The following is a 24,300-nucleotide window of genomic DNA, read 5'->3' as shown; positions in this document are numbered from 1 at the left end:
AAAAAGTAGGAGGAGAGAAAGCTGGGGTGACAGATAATGAGCCAGGAAAAGAGATAAAGCAGGAATGAAATCTAGTCAGCTATGAACGTTTTGCAATGTGCTCAGTGAGCTGAGTTCCTCAAGGGTTACTCAAGGAACTCAAAGGGCTTGGATTTAAATCATCTCTAAGGGATGTTTGTATATATACAGACAACCCCTTATATTATTCTTGAAGCATTTCATGATATGCAGGGAATGACCCTGGGCACTTTACTAAGTGCTCAGTAACCATTGGATGAATGAATGGTTACACAGTAACTCCTTGTGTGAGAGACTGAGGAAAGATACCCTCATGTACCTTTGTTTAAGATATTCAACTATTAGGCTAGTTAGCAGGCCTGCCTTTCTCCCAAATTTTTGGCAAAACTTCTCACTTGGAATTAAGCAAAAATTGCCATGTGATTGCAAATCTCCAGATCCTTTCAATTCTATTCACCTAGTTGAACAAGGGTTTGAAAAATACATAATGCTATAATTTACACATTTTAATCTGGTATTTTATACTCAATGTGTTTAAAAAAACTTCTTTTTTCAATTTAGTAACAAACCTGACTTGCTTGTGGTTTAGCACAGTGTTCTCAAATAATCTGTGGTGGAAGACAAGTTTGTTTATTTGTTTTTAATTTTCAATCCAAAATAGACATTTTTGGAAAATAAAACAGAGATGAATTACCAAAATAGAGAATGAAAACCTTATGTTTATTACCCAAATAGCCAACATATGAAAACAACCTAAGTGTTCATTGGATGGACCAGGAAGATGTGAGATAGACAGATAGATAGGTAGATAGATAGATAACATACAACAATGGAATATTATTCAACCATGAGAAAACAGAAATCCTGCCATTTGCAACACCATGGATGAATCTAGAGGACATTATGCTAAGTGAAAGAAGCCAGACAGAGAAAAGACTAATAGTGTACAATCTCACTTATATGTGGAATCTAAAAAACAAAGTCAAATTTATAGAAACAGAGTAGAATGGTGATTATCAGGACTCAGGGGTGAGGGAGATGGGGAGATACTTGTCAAAGGGTACAAGTTATAAGATGGTAAGTTCTGGGGAATCTAATGTGCAGCATGGTAACTGTAGTCAATAATACTATATTGCATACTTGAAATTTGCTAAGAGCATATCTTAAGTGTTCTTGCTACAAAAAAGATAACTACATGAGGTGATGGGTTTGTTAATTAACCTGATTATGTAATCTTTCAAAAGGTAATATATGCATATGTCAAATCATCAGTTTTACACTTTAAATATAGAGTTTCATTTGTCAATTATACCTCAATAAAGCTGGTGGTGGGGTGGAGAAAAGAAAAACAAAAATATAGAAAATACAAATGCCCTTGTTTTTATCATTAGGTTCAGCAGACATAATATTACACTGTCAAGTTTTTTTCAGTTAGCCACAAAGTTGCTAAGCACTCTCAATTTTTGTATCTATCTGGTCACAGACTGTTCATAATCAGTCTGGTTCGCAGTACCAATCTGTGAATCCCACAAAGGGTCCCATTGGTTTAGGACCAATCTTGTTTCTTGTCCTGAATTGACCAGATGTAGGGCAGTCACTGAGTATGTTCTTGTTTCATAGCACCTCCTGCCCATAACACTTAGCACTAAGATCTTTGCAGAGGGGAAAGATCACTCTGTGTTGTTGAAATTAGTTTCCCATATTTTTCAAGCAAAAAAGAGGTCATTTTTTTAAAATACTGAAGATTAAAATATTTGTCAAAAGTCAGAAAATATAGGTCACTAAGAAAGTGTCTCTTTTTCAGAAAGAGTAATTATTCTCACTTACACATCTATGTTCTCCCACTGAAATGTTACCAAGCCGTATTTTCTTGGCATTAGGGAATAATGAAGATATACGTATAGGCAGCACAGAGCTCATACAGAAGACAGGAATAAGTGTGACTCCCGAAGTGCTGCCCTCTGTAAGGACTGGGAGAAGGAAGACCATGTCTTAGGTGTTCTTTTAATCTCTCTCTCTCTCTCTCTCTCTCTCTCTCTCTCTCTCTCTCTCTCTCTGTCTGTCTCACACACACAAACACAGCACATATTATAATGGCTTACCAGTTAAGCATGTGGCTTTGTAACCAAATAGACTTCATGCAAGTCCTGACCATGGTACTTACTAACCCTGAGATCTTGGGCAAGTCACTTACTCTTCTGTGTCCAGGCTTCACAGTAAGTTCTCCATAAATATTTTTTGAATGAGCAAAGGCAGAAAGAGTGTTGAGGAGAATTATAGTAGAAGATGGACAAACAGCATCACATTTTTTCATTTGTGCCAGTTTCATAGAGTTAGGGTAAAAAAAACCAAACCAAAACAACAGAAAATAGATAGATAGATAGATAGATTTAGAGAATAAATAGTGGTTACCAGTGGGGAGAGGGAAAGGGGGAGGGGCAAGATAGGGGTAGGGGATACAAACTATTATGTATAAAACAAATAAGCTACAAGGATATATTGTATAACACAGGATATATAGCCAATATTTTACAATAACTATAAATGGACTATAACCTTTAAAAATTGTGAATCATTACATGTTGTATACCTGTAACCTATACAATATTGTACATCAACTATATCTCAATTAAAAGAAAAATCATGATGAAACAAACATTCAGCAGTTACTGACTCACGTCACAGGCTAAAGACCACTATTAAGAACAGAAACCTTGGGCTTCCCTGGTGGCGCAGTGGTTGAGAGTCTGCCTGCCGATGCAGGGCACACGGGTTCGTGCCCCGGTCCGGGAAGATCCCACATGCCGCGGAGCAGCTGGGCCCGTGAGCCATGGCCACTGAGCCTGCGCGTCCGGAGCCTGTGCTCCGCAACGGGAGAGGCCACAACAGTGAGAGGCCCGCGTACCGCAAAAAAAAAAAAAAAACCAGAAACCTTGGAGTGTCCTATGAAAACAACTAACAAACTGCAGAGCTTTCTTTCAGTGCAAATGCCCTCCTTTCTGATGGATAAAAATCACCTAAGTAGGCAGGTAGAAAACCTGAGTGAAGAATGCCACAATTCTATGTTATTAAGTCTGTACTCACACATGCACTATTTTTAAAAAATGAATCAAATCAGAACAGAAAGATATTTCTAACAAAAACCACTATTGGAACTCAACCACCATTTTATAATTATTTCCAGGGTTTAAACAAAGCAAACTGAACTGAATCTACCAAAAAACACTATCTCAAGAGAAATTTTTAAAATTATCATTGCTCTATTACTCCTTCCCTCACTGAGAAAGATGCAAAGATGGAGACTCACACAAGCAATGAAGTACAATTTCAGAACAGCTGTGTTACACAAAGTGCAAAAGTTTTAGTGAATTTTTGTCCTGTAAATGGAATGGGGCCCCTAGGGCAGAGGGGCCATAAATCATAGAGGATGGGGAAAGGACATGGAATTTGAGATTGAAGATCGCAAGAAGACCATGCTGAACTGCCAATTTTTAGCTGCAATCAGGAGGGTTTTTTTTTTCATCTTTAAAATATGAAAAATGGGACCTCCCTGGTGGTGCAATGGTTAAGACTTCGCCTTCCAATGCAGGAGATGCAGGTTTGATCCCTGGTCAGGGAGCTAAGATCCCACATGTCTCTCAGCCAAAAAAACCAAAACATAAAACAGAAGCAGTATTGTAACAAATTCAATAAAGACTTTAAAAAGTGGTCCACATCAAAAACAAATCTTTAAAATAAAATAAAATATGAAAAATGATACATACTCCCAAAGGCGTGTTAGACAAATTCAATACATGATACAACATATCTGAAGAGCATTTTTGTAAGTTTGTGAGTTTTCAAATGTTTTTAGAGGCGGTACAGAAATAAACACTCCACTTAGTGCGGAGGGGGAAAAGCAGCACAAAAGCTAGATGGGGAGCTATTTCCCACAAGGTCTCTTTATTAGCTGCATGTGGATATCTGCATTTTTCTAAATAGCCTTTCCCAAGTTCACTTCCCTTTCTCCAGTACAAACAGTGCACGGTCATTGTCTGCAAGCACGATGTTCAAGTGATTCATGTTGGAAAGAGCGCCTTTCCCCAGCAACGAAGACTTCTAAATGGCTTTGGTGGTACAATTGCCAGTGCGTGTTAGTTTTGGCAGAGCAGACATATGGAAAACTGTTCTTCTCATATTCTTTAGCTCTTACACTTTGCCTGTCAGATGAAACAGCAGTCCAAAACTGAAACTGTTCCAGATCAAAGAAGACTGAATTTAGCTTGGCTCTTGGGAGACACAGTCATGGCGGGAAGGACACTCTAATGGTGGGCTGGAGGTGGATGTTCTAGACGGCACTGTCACTCAATGTGGCAAGTCACTCTGCCTTCTGAGTATCAATGTCTACATCTCTGACCTGAAGAATTTATCCTGGATTAAGTTTTTTTTTTTTTTTTTTTTTTTTTTGCGGTACACGGGCCTCTCACTGTTGTGGCCTCTCCTGCTGCGGAGCACAGGCTCCGGACGCGCAGGCTCAGCGGCCACGGCTCACGGGCCCAGCCGCTCCGCGGCACGTGGGATCTTCCCGGACCGGGGCACGAACCCTTGTCCCCTGCATCGGCAGGCGGACTCAACCACTGCGCCACCAGGGAAGCCCCTGGATTAAGTTTTGATGATCACCAGTACACCATATCAGATTAAAGTCTTCAACAACTTCATTTACATTTATATTAAGAAAGGGCTTTATTTAAAACTATATTTTCTGTTGTCAGAGACAGAATTGGAAAGTGAAATTAAAGTAAGAAGCTGGATGTCAACTGAATTATTTCAATCATTTAGTTACTCATTAAATATGTATTACTCTGTATATTTCTAATGAAATTAGGTGAATTCAATATTACTGTTATTTATATATCTTTTTTTCTTCTCTATTTCTCCCAATGACCAACGTCACTTATAGAATAAGGAATTGCTCTTTCAAGGTACTGAAAAGGTATTATCTAATGGGTATCATTAGATACCCATTAGATAATAGTGATTAGGTTGCTTTGATTAAAAGGTAAGGTACTGAATTTTTATTTATACTATTAGAGTGATACCATCTCAAATACAGAAAATTTGAAAACAAAGTGGAAAAGAGGAAATTGCCATTGGTGTCACCACTCTTTATCAACCATGACTTAGTAACTTTTCTTTCAGACTTTTTCTAAGCATACATTTTTTAGAAGGAAGCAGAGTTCTTTCTTTACTTAGCTCTGGTCATAGTGTATATATAATTTTGCATCCTGCTTTTCTCACTTAATAGGCAGGTTAACAAAAGCATTTTTCCAAGTCACTCCAAACTCTATATTTTTATTGGTTGCATATTCTTCAACAAACGTATACCAAAATTTACAGAGCCATCCCCAGATAGATAAGCATTTTAAGTAGTAAGTTATTAAACAATTTTAATATTTGTGTGTACAGCACATAAAACTTTCACCACTGAAAGGAACTGCAATACATGGGGATGGAACTGGAACAATAAAGAGCAGCAAATAAATTCCAAATCTATTCAGAATAGATGCAAATAGGAGTCCCAGGGAAAGGCCTCACAGTCTGCCTCAATGGAGACACGGTCGTCAAGAAAAAATGGGCCTTTTGGTAAGTAAGTTAGAGAGGTCCCACCCATTCCACAGACAGGCAGAAGTGCTTCTCAGGGAAAACCTGATTTCCTACAACAGCAGAAAATGGTTTTCAAAGTAGGGTGAGTTTAAGAGCCCAGCGGCAGTGACAAATTCTGCCATCCCAAAGTGTTGAAATGCAGTAAAGAGAGCGAGCCACCTTCTGCAGCCTGGAGTTGTAAGAAAAAGGAAAACTAGTGGGCTTTCAATCCCAGTATTGAAGTATAAGGAAATTTTTGTAACCGCTCACCAGGGTCAGTTATATAATATTTTCATTTATATGCTTACAAGAGTTGCATAAACAAATTTCTCTTTTAAAATTATTTTACATTATGTAGCACTGGAGTTGCGGAGATAGAGAATTCATCCTTTTGTTACAGGGCTACCTTAGCTGAATTCTTTTTTTTTTTTAGGTTTTATTTATTTATTTATTTGGTTGTGCCGCATCTTAGTTGCGGCAGGCAGGCTCCTTAGTGGCGCGTGCAGGCTCCTTAGTTGTAGCATGTGAACTCTTAGTTGTCACATATATGTGGGATCTAGTTCCTTGAGAAGGGATGGAACCCAGGCCCCCTGCACTGGGAGCATGGAGTCTTAACCACTGCACCACCAGGGAAGTCCCATCTTAGCTGAATTCTATGTTTGAACTTTTCATAACTACCGTGAAAGAGATGTGGAAGACATAAAACAATTTTACTAGGAAATTTTTCCCAATAGTAGTTTAAAATGTGTCAATGACAGTAAAGATAGCTCTGCTGCTGACTTAACACCATGGTTAAATTAACACACGACTTGAAATTTTTAGGCAAAGGGTAGTGATTTTTCAAAGTGTCTTAGAATTTAAAATAATTTTGACCAAAATTGTTTTAATGGGCAGAAAAATAAACTATATAAATCCAAGATGTAAAATGACTGAGTCTATAGGACCTAAGAAAACACAAATTGCAATTAGAGACATTAAAAAAAATATTTTAAAAAATTTGTTTTGAGGATGAAGTTTTAATTAGATGCTGAACTGATCAGAGTTCCTTAATTCCCTTTCTTTCAAAGCACTTAAGAATATGGCAGAGAATTTTCTCTCTAAAAAATGTCAGGAGGAGTTCTGTAGAAGAGAAAGATGGCCTAGAGTCTAGACAGTCTCTTAAGGGACCTTCCGGTGTACTAATCCCAAATTTCATTCATTACTCATCTCCTTAGAGATAATCCAAACAAATTAAGAAATAAAATGCTTTTTTCTTCCCTCTTCATTCTGGCTTTGGGAACTATTTTTAAATTAATACTTCCTGCTTCCTCCCAAGAACCCTAGAACCTTTGCAAACAGTTGTTAAATGGCTATAATTCCTTCCCTTATTCATTCAACTTCCATACCACTCCCAAGATAAGCAACATCCACTTTAAGGTATCACAGTGTCCAACTCTGTAATAAAGGAAAAAGTGATTTATAGCAGCTGGTAAACATAGGTTTCTAATTCAAGAAAACACTGCAAAAGAGAAGATTTTTGCTTTAGGCAAGGATTGTGAGAATTGTAAATTCTGTTTGTACTTCAAAGCCTCATTCTATTACACCATATACAACTCAACTCATAACTTAGTTTTCATTTTTGCTTGGGGCTGAACTATACTTAAAACAATGACCAGATCTGCCAATTTTTTTTTTTTAATTCTATGTTCATTTTGTTGTGTAATTCAAGTTTGTTCGAGTCAACAGCAGCAAAGATTTATGATTTACTCTGGTAAATTTCCACTGCTTTTTGTAAAGAAAAACTCAAAGAATTTTAGGAAAAGAATGATGTGCTACAAAACATACAATTCATACAGCAAGTTCAGAATGTTGGGAGAAAGCACCAAAGGAAAAATGGCTAGAAAGAAATCTTCGCAAATGTGTCTAACCAAGAATTTATATAAGCTAGTATTTTTAAAGGTACTTGTTTTTCAGTTTAGAAATACATTAAACTGAGTAACAGTCAAAGGAGAGAAAACAAAACCCATCAGGCTCTGGATTTAAGCCATTCAAACCATGGCTTTGCCAAATAGCAGTAGCAGTCCTATCCACACAACTCACATCTCTCCGCTGTTCACTGATATACTTGATTCCATATACTATTGGCATACATTTAAAATAAAAACTCATAATACTGTAAATCAACTATACTTCAATAAAAATAAAATAAAATAAAAACTCTTTTAAGGTTTAAAGATCCCTAGTTCACTAGTCAATGGTGCAAGGATCCAAACTCGGGCCCTAATTGCAGTGTTTGAATAACAAATGAAAATATTTCACAGTGTTTCTCAATTAGTCAAAGGAACACTTGATCTAAAATTGAACCACGACACCCATAGTCATATACAACTTCCCTAGTTCACATAATCTACTAAGGAACAAGAATTTAAAATGTAACTTTTGTGACTTTTTGTTGTTGTTTTGTTTTACAGATTTTCAGAAATAGAAGGATTCTACTTAAGGCACCATAGAAAGTTGCTCTCTCACCCAATGACTCTGGAAATCTTTGAGAAAGTATGGCGGGCAGTTCATTACCAAATGGATTTTAACACTTGGGTGAGTGGTTCTCAGGTCTCAATATGTATTAGAATTGCTGTGGTCGAGTAGAAGTATCTATCAATCTGGTTTCACAGATGATTCAGATGCCCGTTCCAGCTTCAGAATCATGATCTAGATTGTACATTCAAGACCTCTTCCATTTTGTCCTAGAAATTAATTTTTAATGTATCTTGCCTTATCAAAGCTGGATCACAATATGGTCCTTAATTTCTAAGACTGTCCATAGCCTTTGTCTTCTCCGTACGTGATTCTTCTCTGGTCTTTAGCAACAACTCACTATGGCTGGCTGAGTTTCCCCTGATCCTAGGGAGAGGAAAGAGGGGTCAGCCCTACCAGAGGAACTAGTGTGGTTGAGTGAGAAGTGAGTTCAAGTAGCTTAATTCAACGCTATCTCCATTTCCTTCCAGAAAATGAACATTTCTAGCCTTCAAATAAACTGCTGGAACAGCTGGCTCTCAATGAAATACATGACACTGCTTCCTCTTTGGAAGATCCTAGTGCTTCAGAAAACACCGTGGGAAATCTGTTGCCAATTTCCTGTAGGCTGACAACACTAATTCTCAATGACGTCAACCATTTCCTTTCCATGAGGTTTTGCAAAGTCCTTTGCCATGGCAAAATTTGTTCTTGAAGAGAACGTGCTAAGCTACATTTTGTTCTTGCTATATCTCACATGCCTGGAGAAGGGCCTGGGACATAGTAGGCATTCAATAAATAGCTGTTGAATCAATGGTTTCTTGCCACATAAAGTGTGTGATCTTTAAAATTGTGAAGGACATCATAAACTTAGTGTACAGCCCTTTGCAAAATATCAAAGGAGCTATCTTTGTGCATTATTGATCTACCACAACAGTTGACTTCTGTGGCTGAAAAATATTGCCTGCCGTATGGGAAAACAAAGGATGTTGCGGCTGTCAAGTCTTCAGTCAGCTGACTGTGCACCCTGAGGGGATTCAGGATGGAAAACAACAGGATACTAGCCCTAGATAATTAAGGTGCATATCAAAGGAATGAGCCCAGACGCTTACATATTTCCATATACAGAAAAGCAGTAAATTCACTAACTTGAGATGTCTGGCTTTCTTTAACTAACAGTAATCTTTTGATGTTCCGACCACCCGGTTTTTGTTGCAAAAACTTCTATACATCCTGGCTCCTTCCATACCGCTTCAGAGCCATCCCTCAGAGCTGAGAGGCTGTCTTCTGGGCTCAAGTCCTCAGATTTGTTCACCAAATAAAACAATTCTCAACTTTTAGGTTGTGCATTTTTTTTTCAGTCAACACTTCCATTTTACAAACATATTCATCAAAAAAAAACCCACCTTGTTTTAAATACAACATTATTCAGAGGTTTCTTACCTATACCATAATGCAATTCTGATACAATTCCAGATTTTTGGTATGAGTTGACAAACTTAGGCCGTTTGATGCCAATACAAGATGGTCCTAGACTTTACCCTAATATATTTTGAAGCATGATCTCATTCATAAATAACTCTCCATCCTTAAGTATACAAGCAGAATTCTGATATGACCTTCTGCCATCTGAATAAGTGTTACAGTGTCTGAAATGGTTAGAAGATTTCCTAGGATGGACACCTCCTGTTTCCTAATGACTCATTGATAGAGTGTTCTTTCAACATATATTAGAAGCAAAAGTCTTTTTTTTTATTCCAGTAGAGCTTAGATTACAAGAGTTGAAACTACAAGTTTTACTTAAGCAGGGGTAGACTCTACACAAAAGAGATGATCTCTAATAGTTGTCTGTCAAGCTCATTTTGTAAACTGAATTATAATCTAAATTACTGGGGCAGCTTGTCAGTTGGTGTGAGCCTATGATATTGCCTTTTGCAAAGTGACAGAAAGTAAATATAAAAGTAAATTCTTCTACTACCAAAAAATCTGTCATTTGTGTTATTAAAGTAATGCTTTCTTTCAGCAGCCTGAGGAGGCCCTTTTGGAAATGATTCATGTTTTAAAGGGACCGATTAAGGCATTTAAAAAACTAACACAGAAAATCCTCAGCCAAGTGGATTTTGCCCAGATAAATTCTTTCTTTCATTCAATGTATTGAAATGTTCTCTAAGCCAAACATTAAGCAATAGAGAACAAGATGGTCACCGTCCCTGCCCTCATAGAGTCTACACTCAAGAGGGAAACACAAACACTAGGAAAATACTTACAAGTGCAATAGGTGTTAAGAAAAGAGAAGTTCACTTTGATATGAGGATATTTCAAGTGACATCTTCAAGGTCTTCCTGGGGATGCAGTTTTTAGGCTGAGACCTGAGCAAAGAGTGACAAGTGGCCAAGCAAAAGTAAGAAGAAACAGCATGCACTTGGTCCAGAGGCAACAGAGAGACTGTCACATAAAAGGAATTGAACAAAGTCCAAGGAGGCCAAGCTAGAGAAGACATGGGACTGCCTGATGGGAGAGGAAGCTGAATGTGTGGGCAGGACTCAGTTTGTGGAGGCCGCTGCCACCACATGAGATGTTTGAGACTTTGTCCTCAGAACAGTGGGAAACTAGTGCAGTGAGTAAACCAGGTATCATGGTCATGGTTTCATGAACACACATCAAGAAAACAACACTCAGCCAGCTCTTATTAGAGCCATCTGTCTTGGCCTAAGTTCACCTCCAAGGAATGGAGCCAGAGACATGCAGGGCTGGCGAGCTCTTAGTTTATTTTAGGCAGTGAGCCCAAGGAGAAGGGAGGAGTGAGACAAAGGAGAGAAAGCCAGTCTGAAGATGCACCATTGCACAGATCTCTGCCGTGGGCAGTAGGTCTCCACCCCATAGGGGACATCTCCTAGGAGCCATGCAGAAGGCGCCTTAGAATCATCCAGCCAAGGGATGAAAAGGGGAGTATTCACCCACCACCTCCCAATCCTAACGGGTCCAGGTTTGCACACGCATCCAAATGGTCACAAGGGCCCATGTGGGTGTGCCACAAGGCAGCGCCATGATGAAGCAAGAGGCACCCGTGCAGCTGAGGCAGGTGCCATCAGGCTAACGCTGCCCTGCAGCTGGTTGCCACAGAAATGTTGAAATTAAAAAGTGGGATAAGAGCTTCTGAGGCGAGACACAAGAAGTACCAGATATGCCACTCCATTTACCACTCGCTCAGGATCCTACTATAAATCTGGGATTCTTCATCAACTAAATGCAGAACCCATATAAAGCATTTGGAGTCCAGGTGCTGGAGGGGAGAACTCGTCATCTGGTGTCAAGTTCACCCATAACCAACGCTTTTATCTTTCTGAATAACACTTACTACTACGTGCCAGGCTCTGTGCAACCCTTACATTGTCACATTTACAATCCTACTAGGGGGTACAATCGTTATAATGGTATCAGTTATCTATCACTGAATCACAGATTAGCCCCAGCTCAGCAGCTCAACACAACAATAAACATCTATTATCTCACTCAGTTTCTATAGGTCAGGAATTGGGGAGCAGCTTGACTGGGTGTTTCTAGCCCAGGATCTCTCATGAGGTTGCCGTCAAGACATCAGCCAGGGCTGCAGACAACTGAAGGTTTCACTGGAGCTGGAAGATGTGCTTCTAAGATGGCTCACCCATACGGTGCTGACTGTTGGCAGGAAACCTCCCTTCCTACCAAGGGGGCCTTTCCTCGGACTGCTTGACTACCCTTACAACATGGCCCTTGGCTTCCCCAAGACTGAATCCAAGAGAAGGGGCCAAGCAGATACCACAATGTCTTTGATTACCTAGGTTCAGAAGTCACACACCATCAATTCCACAATGCCCTATTGTTTACACAAGTCAACCCAACTCAGTATGGGAGGAGACTACACACAGGCATGAACACCTGGAGGCCAGGGTCGCTGGGGCCATCTTGGAGGCTGGCTACCACAATCACCATTTTACAACTGAGGTTACTGGGTCCCAGAGAGGTAAAGTTATTTTCCTAAGGTCACACAGTAAGTTGTGAACTTGATATTTGAGCCTGGTTCTCTCTGACTCTAAGTCCTATGTGTTTATCACTATACTATACTTTCTCTGTAAATAACCTGAAACTTAAAGCGGAAGCTAATTTATCCACACAGGGAAACTTTAATATAAAATCATACCAAGAAGAAAAAAACTGAATTTGGCACAGATTTCTGACTCCAGCTTCCTTCATCTACAAACTAAATGGTCAGATTTATAGACACAGGTGTACTCGTGCCAGAATTAATCACATGTTACATGGCATCATGTAAAGAAAAAGGGCACAATCTAGGAAAGTTTAATTTAGTAAAATAAACTGACTTCAAAGCAGCCCAGATGGTTTCAATACCACCTTAAAAAATTTTACAAAGGAAGATGAAAGGCGTGATAATAAGACATGAATAACCATTCTGTCCTCTCAAGGATGGGATAGGGGCAGGGACTGCTTTCTTCCACTTCGCATTTACAAGACATGAAACCCAAACACCGGATGATTCAATGTTGCTGTAAATCATCCAGGATGCCCTGCTCGAGTACTCTGCCGGGAGGCTGGGGTCACAGCAGTGCCGGGCTGCCTGATTACAGCAAAAACGTGAAAACTGAAGAGCCGTTTTCTTCGGTGGAAGAATCTGTGTACTAAAGGATGTTCTCCTCCTGTATTGATGGGCACCGCTATGGGACCCCATATATTCATTGAATGAACCGTCAGCACTGGAGTAGAAAGATAAAAGAAGAAACGACAGCCGCCATTCTTCAATCCAGTCAGTATCAAACATGTTGATATTTAAGTCACGTAGCGCAAATCTAGGGACAGTATTCTTGGAGTACAGAGTGAAACTGTATTCTCATGACCTCCTTATTCATCACACCAATTCCTAGCTCTGGTGGTCCCAGGGCATCCCCAGGCCCTCCTGCCCATGGAGGAAGCCATCTGATAGGGCAGGATCCATCTGAGTTCTCACTAATGGGTATGTCAGTCTAACTCACCGTACTCCCCACCATTCTGTCCCCCTCCTCTCCCATGCCTCCAGAACAATGCCCCATTGTTTAATGTAAATAAGCATCTTAGGGCTTCAAGCACTGGTTCTTTTCAAGTACAGCCTTTCCAAAAGCTATTGCTCTCTGTATTTCTTTCTCTTCTATAAAAGTTAAGCAAAAGCAGGCATATCATGGGCTGGCTGATATCCACACTGTAAATTAAAGCCATTCCACACTCGGTGGTTTCCAGCAGTTTTTCGTATCTGCAGACCAGGCCTACAAACTCAATCATTTTCATTCATTTCAACTTTTGCTACAAAGCGTTTGGAATGAAATAAGTTAGCCAGCTCATCTTTCCCTCTATTTCATAAAAAAAAAAAAAAAAAAAAAAGAGTACTATTTCTGTAGAGAGAGCATTTCATGGAATAGACACCATTTCCAGCAGTAAAACTGCTTGACAAATAGGGTAAGAGATACGCAACAGTGTTCAATAAGATTTCAAAGGAGACAGGAATGTGGAACAAAAGAAAAGGCAGGGGCTCTGACTCAATAAAGCACTTTTCCAGGATCTTTGATCTTAAAAAGTGAAGCTTTGGAACATCACTGTAACAGTCTCCTGCAATATTTCCAGTATTTTTTTTTTTCCAGAAAATGGAACCTCTAAAACGTGACTCTTACCATACATGAATCTCATCATCTTTTTTCCATCCCATCTCCCGGTCTCATACCATTTCAGTTACCCACTCATGCTAACCCTCATGCTAACCCAGAGGATACTATTAGAAAGGATGTATACACGTGTGTGGAAGGATGAAATAGTTCAACAGAAAAACTCCAAATCAATTCTAAAACAATCACAAAAGCAAGAGTTTTTAATCTGAGCTGTTGAAGTCAGAGGGCATTGGATGATGGGGTACAAGAGGGGGGGAAAAGAAGAAGGGATAAAAAAGGACAGGGCTTCTGAAGAATGGTGTTTGAAGCCACTCTCAAACTTGATAATTGACTTTGGTTACCACCTAAAGCCAGGAATGTCTATGAAACCCTTTGCATAATACCAGGAGTAGACACATCGTGACATGATGAAGCGTAAGCTCCAGAGCCCCTCACTTGCATGGGGCCCTTCCAAGGACAACTCTATCCCTCATTTTATATTTGTGATTCTGAGTTCTGTTTCTTAAAGAGGCCCTCCCAAACTGTTTAAGATTGGGGGCCCCCCAGATTTGGGTTCATTTCTGCACCACACATTTGTGGAAGTATCCTTCATCATCTCTAAGCAAAAGCAAAGAGAAACACAAATAACTAAAGTATTTTAAAACACGTCGAGCTGGTTATCCAGCAGCTATTCTTGAAATCTTTCAAAGGCTTCCCCTGATACTCTGAATTAAACCCAAACTCCTTAGCGCGGTTTGCAAAGCCCTCCATGATCTTCTCCAAATCCAAGTCATCCCTTTCTCCCTCTGACCTTCTGTGTGACCTTCTCCTGCCACACCCTCCTGCTTGCCACTCCTCTGCCTTGCCAGCCTCTTACTATCTCAATCCCTTGCCCATTGTTTCTGTGAATGTTCCCATTAATTGAACTTCAGATTTTAAAGCAGAGACTAATAATAATTATTATAAAAACTTGATGGAAATATTTCCATGTTTCTTTAAATTGACTACTTGAATATAGCATAACATTTTTCTGGCAACTCAGGGCCACAGTAATGAACAGTAAATTGTGTGCCTTAGAGAATGGAATGCTGTCCTGGGAGATTAACGCTACTACAGGGTTATTTATGATGATGCTCATTGCCTGAGGTCGCTACGCTTTCTGCATTTGTATGTCTGCTTTCCTTGGTTTTTCTGCTTCTGTCATCATCAGGCCATCAAACCAACTTCTTGAACTTCTCAGTGAACCTTCTTTAAGCCACTCACAACCTTGTTCTACTTTGCCACTTTAATCTGTTTCCGGGCTGGGAAATTAGACAACAATCCTGGCAAGATGTGAGCAAAGTAACAGCAGATGGGCTCATCAAATGCCTGTTTGAGAATCCAGTAAGGAGACTTGTATCTACCTTAGGCACTCGAGATAATCTGCTTCCTTACAGGTTAGTAACTTTGCTCCTGACAGAAAAGTTTGCCAGATAAATCACCCCAGAATATGCAAAGTGTGCTCAAATTATTAAATGGCTAAACTTCTGTAGCCCCTGAAAAAAATCTCCCCTCAAAGGCTCTACTCTCAATACTTCTGGCCACCAAAATGTGTGAGGGTTTTTCCCCACCGAGCGGTTCTCTAATTCTCTACAGACCAGCTGGGTGTCCTGCAATTCAACTCAATTCTGACACCATCTACCTGCAGTTCACGTCAGATCCCAAGGTTAAGGGCTCTGTCCACAAACTGCCCCCTTGCCCACACTCCGACTTCAGATGCCAATCGCAGGTCCAGCAGGTTGTCACCTGTGCTTCTGACTGACCAACTGTAAATGGGAGGTTCCCACAGTCCCCTCCTGGGTTCAATAATTTGCTAGAATGGCTCACAGAACTCCGGAAAGCAGTTTACTTTGTGAAAGGATTTCAATCTAAAATGGAACCGGAGCATGTGAAATGGAGAATCTCATGCATGCACCCTAACGAAAGGAAACTTAAGAGATGAGACTGATATGCCGTAAATGCCTTAAAACCAAGACTTGTCTCCTGTCCAATGAACTTCCGCCAAGAATTTCTCCCCATCCTCTTAGCCAATGAAATCACTCCTTGGCCTCTGGCTGGACTTCCTCCTCTCTGCACTCCTTGCCTATAAATACAGCCTGTCCCACATCCTCAAAGGACCCTCCTGGAGCTTGCTACAGCATTTGTTTTCAAATCGCAATTCCTCTGCTATTCCCGAATAAAGTCAGTTTCAGGTAATTTGGCTTTTTATTTAGGTTGACCACCTACTAGATTACTGGTTTATCATAAAGGATACAACTCAGAAACAGTCAGATGGATCAAAGAGGGCAATGTATGGAGGAAGGGGTACAGAGCTTCCATGCCCTACGTGTTCATCAACCCAGAAGCTCTTGAAACTACAGGGATTATCAAGGAGGCTTTATTACATAGGCGTGACTGATTGAACCATCGGTCATTGGTGATTAGTTCAACCTCCAGTCCCTCTTTCCTCCCTGGAAGGGGGATGAGGGGGTGGGTGAAAGTTCCAACTCTCTAGTCACAAGGTTGTTTCCCCTGGCAACTAGCCCCATCCTATGGTAATCTAGGTGCTTTCCAAAAATTCTCTCATTAACATAAACTCAGATGTGGTTGAAAGGGGCTTATGAAAAACAAAAGACATTCTTTTCATCTTATCTCTCTGGAGCTATCTCAGGATCTGAGGGCAAAAGACCAAATATTAAACAGAAAATGCTCCCGTGTTCTTATCATTTAAGAAATCACGAAAGTTTTGGGAGCTGTGTGCAAAGAAGACCAAATGTGTGTGTGTGTGTATTAACATATATATGTTTCTTATTTTTTATTGAAGTATAGTTGATTTACAATATTGTGCACAGCAAAGTGATTCAGTTGTATTTTTTTTCAGATTATTTTCTATTATAGATTATTACAAGATATTAAATATTGTTCCCTGTGCTATGCAGTAGGTCCTTGTTGCTTATCTATTTTAAATACAGCAGTGTGTATCTGTTAATCCCTATTCCTGATTTCTCCCTCCCACCGCCTCCCTTTCTCCTTTGGTAACCATACGTTTGTTTTCTATGTCTGTGAGTCTGTTTCTGTTTTGTAAATAAATGCATTTGTATTATTTTTTAGATTCCATATATAAGTGACAAATCTTATAATATTTGTGTTTCTCTGTCTGACTTATTTTATTTATTATGATAATCTCTAGGTTCATCCATGTTGCTGCAAATGGCAATATTACATCCTTTTTTATGGCTGAGTAATATCATATATATATACCACATTTTCTTTACCTATTCATCTGTTGATGGACTCTTGGAAAACAGTATGGCGGTTCCATAAAAAACTAAAAATAGAGCTAATATATGATCCAGCAATCCCACTGCTGGGCAAATATCCAGAAAAGATGAAGACTCTAATTCAAAAAGATACACCCCAATGTTCATAACAGCACTACATTTCTTACTATAAATCACAATATTCCCCTCACCTCCGTACCCATTTGAATTCTTTGCACTTCCATTGTAAAAGGGGTGAGAGAATGCACATTTAAATATAAATGCCAATGTTACATGGAAAAATATATTGGGATCGATTCTTTTGAAGAGAAAAAGAAAATCAAAGAAAAATATTATGTGCCAAAAGTATGAATTGTGAGTTGATAACTCAGAAAACATACCTGAAAGTAATGTCAAGGATCAAAGCTGAAAAAAAATATCTCTGCTTAAGGAAACTTTTTATATGTGAGATAATAATCTAATATTGACCAATAACCAAATTAATGATATTTTCCTCCATGAAGACTCCTTTCTGAGTTAGAAAGGAGAAAGGGGTTAATTGGAGAGCAGATTGAAAATGGAGATATGAAGTCTATGACTGTTTTTTAAGGATGACCCACCATGAGCTCTTGTAGATGACTGACTGTGAAGAGTGAGAAAACGAATGCATTAAACCATAGGCATTTGAGCCCAGTAGCTTTCTGGGGAACTCGTCTCCACTATTTGAACTATTTTATTGAATAAACTAAACTTACAAATCTCACAATGTGAAATAATCCTAACGTGGTTCTCCAGTCTTTCTAGAATACATTAACGTCACTCTCTGAAGTGAAACTACAAAAAGCACATTCATATATTTTTAAGTGTTTGGATTGCACCTTGTCCCATTTCAAAAATGACTGAAGTAGCTTATAAGAAATACATGGATACAATAGGGAAGTTAAAAACAAAAGGAAACTAATTCTAGTAGAAAACAATTACATCTAAGCTAATATCAAAAATGAGTGATGACATTTAGGTTCAACTCTGAACTTTTGGCTCCTTTCTAGAAGCCAAAGTAAACAAAGGTCAGTGATGAATTATGCATTTCTTTTTTGAACAAAAGAAATATTTATTTAGGAGTTAAGCAACCTCTAAGAAGTATTATTGCAGAAATCCTTTTACAAATGACGTTGGACAACATAATAAACAATCCACAGACAACTCCTGTCCAGATGTTGTTTATATGTTCACCAAAATAAATTTACATATCAGTAAATTATATTTACGTACATTATAAGTATGTTATATATACATACATGTAAATTTCTGAGTTACAACACACATATCTACATATATATTCACACACAGTACAATGGACTAAATGTTTCTGTCCCCTCAAAATTCATACGTTGAAATCCAATATGATGATTTTAGGAGGTGCAGCCTTTGGGAGCTGATTCATGAGGGTGGAGCCCTCATGAATGAGATTAGTGTCCTTATAAAAGAGACCACGGAGAGCTCTCTTGCCCTCTTTCCACCACATGAGGATGCGAGAGGACCTTTACCAGAACCCAACCATGCTGGCATCCCGATCTCAGACTTCCATCCTCCAGAATTATGAGAAATTTTTGTGTTTACAAGCCACCCAGTCTATGGCATTTTGTTACAGCAGCCCAACTTGACTAAGACATACATATACAGGTATACATATACACATGAAGTAACTCAGAGAAAGTATTTCTCTAAGGAAGTAAAGTACTGGGGCTGTATAGGTTGTGGGCACTGGTGGCCACAACAATTCCTCCCATCCCTGTATGCTAGCACTTGGCAGTGTGACTTTCCACTCCCTCAACAAGAGGTGGAGTAAATTTCTCCTTCCCTTGAATCTGGGCTGGCCCTGTGACCAGCTCAGACCAATAGAAGTGATGTGTGTGACTTCCTCGCCTGGGCTTCCAGAGGCCTTGCAGCTTCTGCTCTCATGTTCTAGTTACAGGACTGCCCTCACATGCAGAAGCACAGGCTGGCTTCATGAGGATAAGAAGCCGGCTGGAGAAGAGGCCCAGCTGATGGTCAGCACTAGTTGCCAGACACGTGAGTGAGGCCAGTGGAGATTATCCTGCTCTAGTCAAGACATCAGATGAGTGCAGCCTCACGAGTGACCCCAGGAGAGTCCAGAAGAACTGCCCAACTGTGAGCAACCAAAATTGGTAACCACCAGGATGGCGAGGTTAATACATGGTGGTTTTAGCCACTGAGCTTTGGGGTGGATTGTTATACAGCAAAGGTTGATATAAGATTCAAGGTATATGATCTCCTTAACACCAGAGCAAAATGGAAAAATCAAGGGAATTACAGTTGTTCACACTGCACTTCCTTAAGTCCTTTCAGGAATTCTGAGAAAAGGGAGATGGAGCCTAGACTTAGAACAGTCCCATTTTTACCTCTTGGGTAGAATAGGCTTTAAGCTTTCTTTCTCTAAAATAAGTGTTCTTATTCTGACTTTTAAAAGGAGCAAGTTATGGTTCAGGTAGAGGATTCCTGGCAACAGCCCAGTACACACATAGTTCTTGCTTATGATGGCAGGAAACTTGTTGGCCTAGATTTCCTAGGTTAGTCCTGTGTTCAAATTTTCTCATCAAACTGTGTATTATTAGGGTAAGTCTTCTGATTTGAGGTTGGAACAATATGGATGCTATGTCTATATATTTGAGGACCATGTTTTCACAAAAGCATATTATCCTTTTCATGCACACATATCTAAAAGCATGGATATTAAAGTACATGGTCATCACTACTATAAAAGATAAGATTCATGTAGGGTGTGCCAAGAGTAGAAATGGAGAGACCAAAAACTAGGTCTATTCTAATAGTCCAAGGCAGAGGTGGTGACTTGGATTCAAGTTCTGACAACAGAATTGGGGAAAAGGATGAATTCAAGATTTGTTTTGGATGTAGAATTGACAGAACTCATGACATAACTGTAAGAAAGAGAGGAAACAAGAGTACATACAAGTACACATGTCAAAAGTATACAGTTGGATAGATGGGTCCAGAATATAGATGAAAAATTTTTTCTTTTTTTTAATTGAAGTATAGTTAATTTACAATGTTGTGTTAGTTTCAAGTGTACAGCAAAATGATTAAGTTATACATATATGTATTCTTTCTCAGATTCTTTTCCATTATAGGTTATTACAAGATATTGAGTATAGTTCCCTGTACTGTACAGTAGCTCCTTGTTGTTTACTTATTTTATATATAGTAGTATGTATATGTTGATCCCAAACTTCTAATTTATCTCTCCCCTTCCCCCACTGTCCCCTTTGTAACCATAAGTTTGTTTTCTATGTCTGTGAGCCTATATCTGTTTTGTAGTTAAGTTCATTTGCATCAGTTTTTTAGATTCCACATAAGTGACATCATATGATATTTGTCTTTGTCTGACTTACTTAATATGATAATCTCTAGGTCCATTCATGTTGCTGCAAATTGCATTATTTCATTCTTTTTTATAGCTGAGTAATATTCCGTTCTATATACTACATCTTCTTTATCCATTCATCTGTCAATGGTTGCTTCCATGTCTTGACTATTGTAAATAGTGCTGCAGTGAACGTTGGGGTGCATGTATCTTTCCAAATTAGAGTCTTCTCCTGATACATGCCCTGGAGTGGGATTTCGGAATCATATGGTAGTTCTACTTTTAGTTTTTTATGAAATCTCCACAATGTTCTCCATAGAGGCTGCACCAATTTACATTCCCTTTTCTCCACACCCTCTCCAGCATTTATTATTTGTAGACTTTTTAATGTTGGCCATTCTGACTGGTGTGAAGTGATACCTCATTGTACTTTTGATTTCCATTTCTCTAATAATTAGCAATATTGAGCATCTTTTCATGCAGCTGTTGGCCATCTGTGTGTCTTCTTTGGAGAAATATCTATTTAGGTCTTCTGCCCATTTTTTGATTAGGTTGTTTGTTTGTTTGATATTAAGCTGTATGAGCTGTTTGTATATTTTGGAAATTAATCCCTAATTAGAGAATGTGGATGGGGTAGAAAACAGGGCCAAGACCTGAGCCTAGGGGGGCCCTACATTTAGAGGTCAGGAAGAGAGAGAAGAACTTATAAAGGAAACTAATAAAGAGGTAGAGGAAAACCAGGGTGTAAAGTCACAGACACCAAAAAATGAGAGGATTTTAAGAAAACACAGGCAGATAACTGGCTATACACAGTTGAAAGATCAAATAAAATGAGAATTTATTGATCTCATTGGATTTGACAACATAGAGGCTACTGATGATCTTAACAAAAGCAGTGTCAGTGAAGTTTTCCGGATTGAACCAAATTGGAAAGGACTGTAGAATGAATGGAAGGTGAGAAGGTAGAGGTACCACGTAGAAATAACTTTCTAAATGGCTTGCTGTAAAGGGGGACAGAGAAGTGAGATGATAACTAGAAGAGACTGACATCTCAAGAGGGGGCTTGAGGTTTTTTTGTTTGTTTTATACTTTAGGTTGAGATATACAAAGTTTGTTTGCTCCTGGGAGTGAGGCAGTAGAGATGGAAATACTGATCATGCAGGAGAGAAGAAAAGTAAACAAAGGACAAAAGTCCTTGACAGAGGATGGGGTCCAGAGCTCATGGGCAAATTCGACTATTGATAGGATAATGACACCTTATCAGTTTCATCATGAGGAAACAGAGAAGATGTTGGTGGGTGTACATTCTGGTGGGTCTAGGGGCTTGGTGGTAAGAAGATTAGGGCTTTCCTGGTTGACTGATTTTCTTTTCTCAAACATACGTAAGTCTAGCTCATCAGCTAAAAGTGTCATTTGCGGCTAAAAGGTCTACGTAAGAGGAAGGGGTCTGAAATAGTCACCTTTAAAATTAGCATGCACCTAGTAGACAAAAGTAGTGGGACTACTTCGTAGTTCAGCTGGTATGAGACCATTTAGTTTGGCAGGGAGACAATCAGCGCAGTTGGGAATTTGCTGGCAGCAGACTCACACTAAAAAATTGCTAAAATCAAAAGTAAATGTTTCTGGTCTGGCAGTTTTCCTCCAAAGAGTAACTCAAGGATGCAGACTCCTCCTACCTTGTGATGCTGCTATATGACCTATGACCTCCAAGGTTACTGAGGAAGAGAGAGTGAATGAGTAGCCAGCATCCTGGTGTTTTACCATCTCTGCCTGAAAGGGATCCACATCCTTGTGCTCACACTCCATTGGTGAGAACTAGTCAAATGCTCCTACCTAGAAACAAGGAGGCTGGAAAATATAATCCTGGACAGCTGCTTCCAGAAAGAGTGGTACATGTGGAAGAGAAGCATGAATCTTTGGTGTCTCTATCACATCTATGAACAAGGAGATACAAAATGTCAGGCAGATTTAAAGTACATCAGATGAAAAGATGGAGAGTGATGCAAACTGCTTTTTAAATAGAATAATCAGTGAAGGCCTCTGTGGAGGTGAAATTTAAGTAAAGGCATGAAGTGAAAAGAGGGAGGTATTTGAGTAACGAGGGAATTGTGTTTAAAATGGAGGAAACAGCAAGTGCAAAGGCCCTGAGGCAGGCACACATTTGATGTGCTTAAGGTGGGGAGTGGTAAAATTTTTGTGTAAAGGGTCATATAGTTAATATGTAGGCTTTGATGGGCCATTAGATCTCTGTTACAACTACTCAACTCTATCATTGTAGCATAAAAGCAGCCATAGACCCTATATGAACAATTGTGAGTAGCTATTATCCAATAAAGCTTCATTTACAAAAACAGGTAACAGACTCTGGTTTAATGAAAAGCAAGAAGGGCAAATTTCTTCCCAGAAATTTGAATAGTGGGCAAGGAGTTAGCAGAGGATAGAGAAGTCAGGGAGGAAACCGAGTGTTACATCAGATAGAGCTTTACAGGCTACACTGTAAGGGTTTTGGATTAATTCCAAGGGCTTGGGAAAACTGTGGGAAAATTTTAAATAGGCATGTAAAATGATCTGATTTACTCTGGAAAAAGATGACTTTGGCTGTTGTAAGAAATAAACTCTATTGGAAGTGAGAGCAGGAGTAGGGAGACCAGTTAGTATAAACAAGAGATGACAGTGACCTCAACCCACATGTTAGCAATGAAAACGGGGAGGAGTTGCCAGGTTGAGAATGTGCCTTGAAGGGAGGACCTACTGGATTTGCTGATAGACAGATGTCCTGCAGAGGAGGTTCTTGAGCTAATGTGCTAGGAAGATCAAAGATGATGTAAAGTTTGAGATTTCAGAGGTGTTGCAGTTTCTGGAGGAGACATGGTCCAAGGCATGTCCACAGAAGTGAGTGTCTATGGTGAAAGCACACACACAACACACACACAAAATATATATATATATATGGTGAAGATGAGTAGTGATCCTGGAAACCATGCCCGATGAGAAAATAAAAAATAATGTGTATTGATAATCTTGTGTCCTTTGAGTCAGCAGTGACCATGACAACACAAAGAGCCAGCTGTGTCATGTACTGTCCACTGACACAACCCTGTAATCAGAGAGGAACCTCTCCACAGATCTGCCCAGTAACCACAAGCAAAAAACAAGCAAATCAAAAGAACCATCGTTAAATAATATGAAACAGGCAAACCTTGGTTCCTGTTTCCTCACAGTTCCCACAAGGAAGCACAATCTTGGCTGGAAGCGTGTCTTGACGTGATCTCACATTCGGACGGACATCCATCCAACACCACCTGAAAAATAAAATTGAAAAGCAATTGAAATCTTTATGAACTTTCACAAAATGCCACTGAGATAGTTCATCCTTAAACTACTGCAACAATCCACAAACCCAGGTACAACAAGTGTCCCACAGTCTCCCTTCTGTCTCCAAAACTTCCCAGAACTTTCTCTGAAAGCTGGCCTGCACAAGTGTCAGGCAGGACTGAAGGGCAGCAGCCAGAGGGAGGCAGAGATGTTGAGAAAATTTGTCTGAAAGACTCCTCACATGTGCTCCTTAGTCCACAGACATTGCCTCGCTGCCTACAGTACTGTGGGTCCTTCTATCAAATAAATAGTGTTTGTGGTCACCTGCAGGAATGGTGGAGATGTCATCAGACTAGGCGATGGGCAGGAAGGTAGCAATAAGAAAGGTGATTCTAGCTGCACTGCACAGGGAGATCAGCTCAGTGCTTTGTGACCACCTAGAGCGGTGGGATAGGGAGGCAGGAAGGAGATGCAAGAGGGAGGGTATATGGGGATACATGGA

This window comes from Phocoena sinus, chromosome 5 (genome assembly GCF_008692025.1).
Source record: "Phocoena sinus isolate mPhoSin1 chromosome 5, mPhoSin1.pri, whole genome shotgun sequence".
Taxonomy (NCBI): Eukaryota; Metazoa; Chordata; class Mammalia; order Artiodactyla; family Phocoenidae; genus Phocoena; species Phocoena sinus.
The sequence above is the reverse complement of the archived record's forward strand: the minus strand, read 5'-3'. Positions refer to the sequence as shown.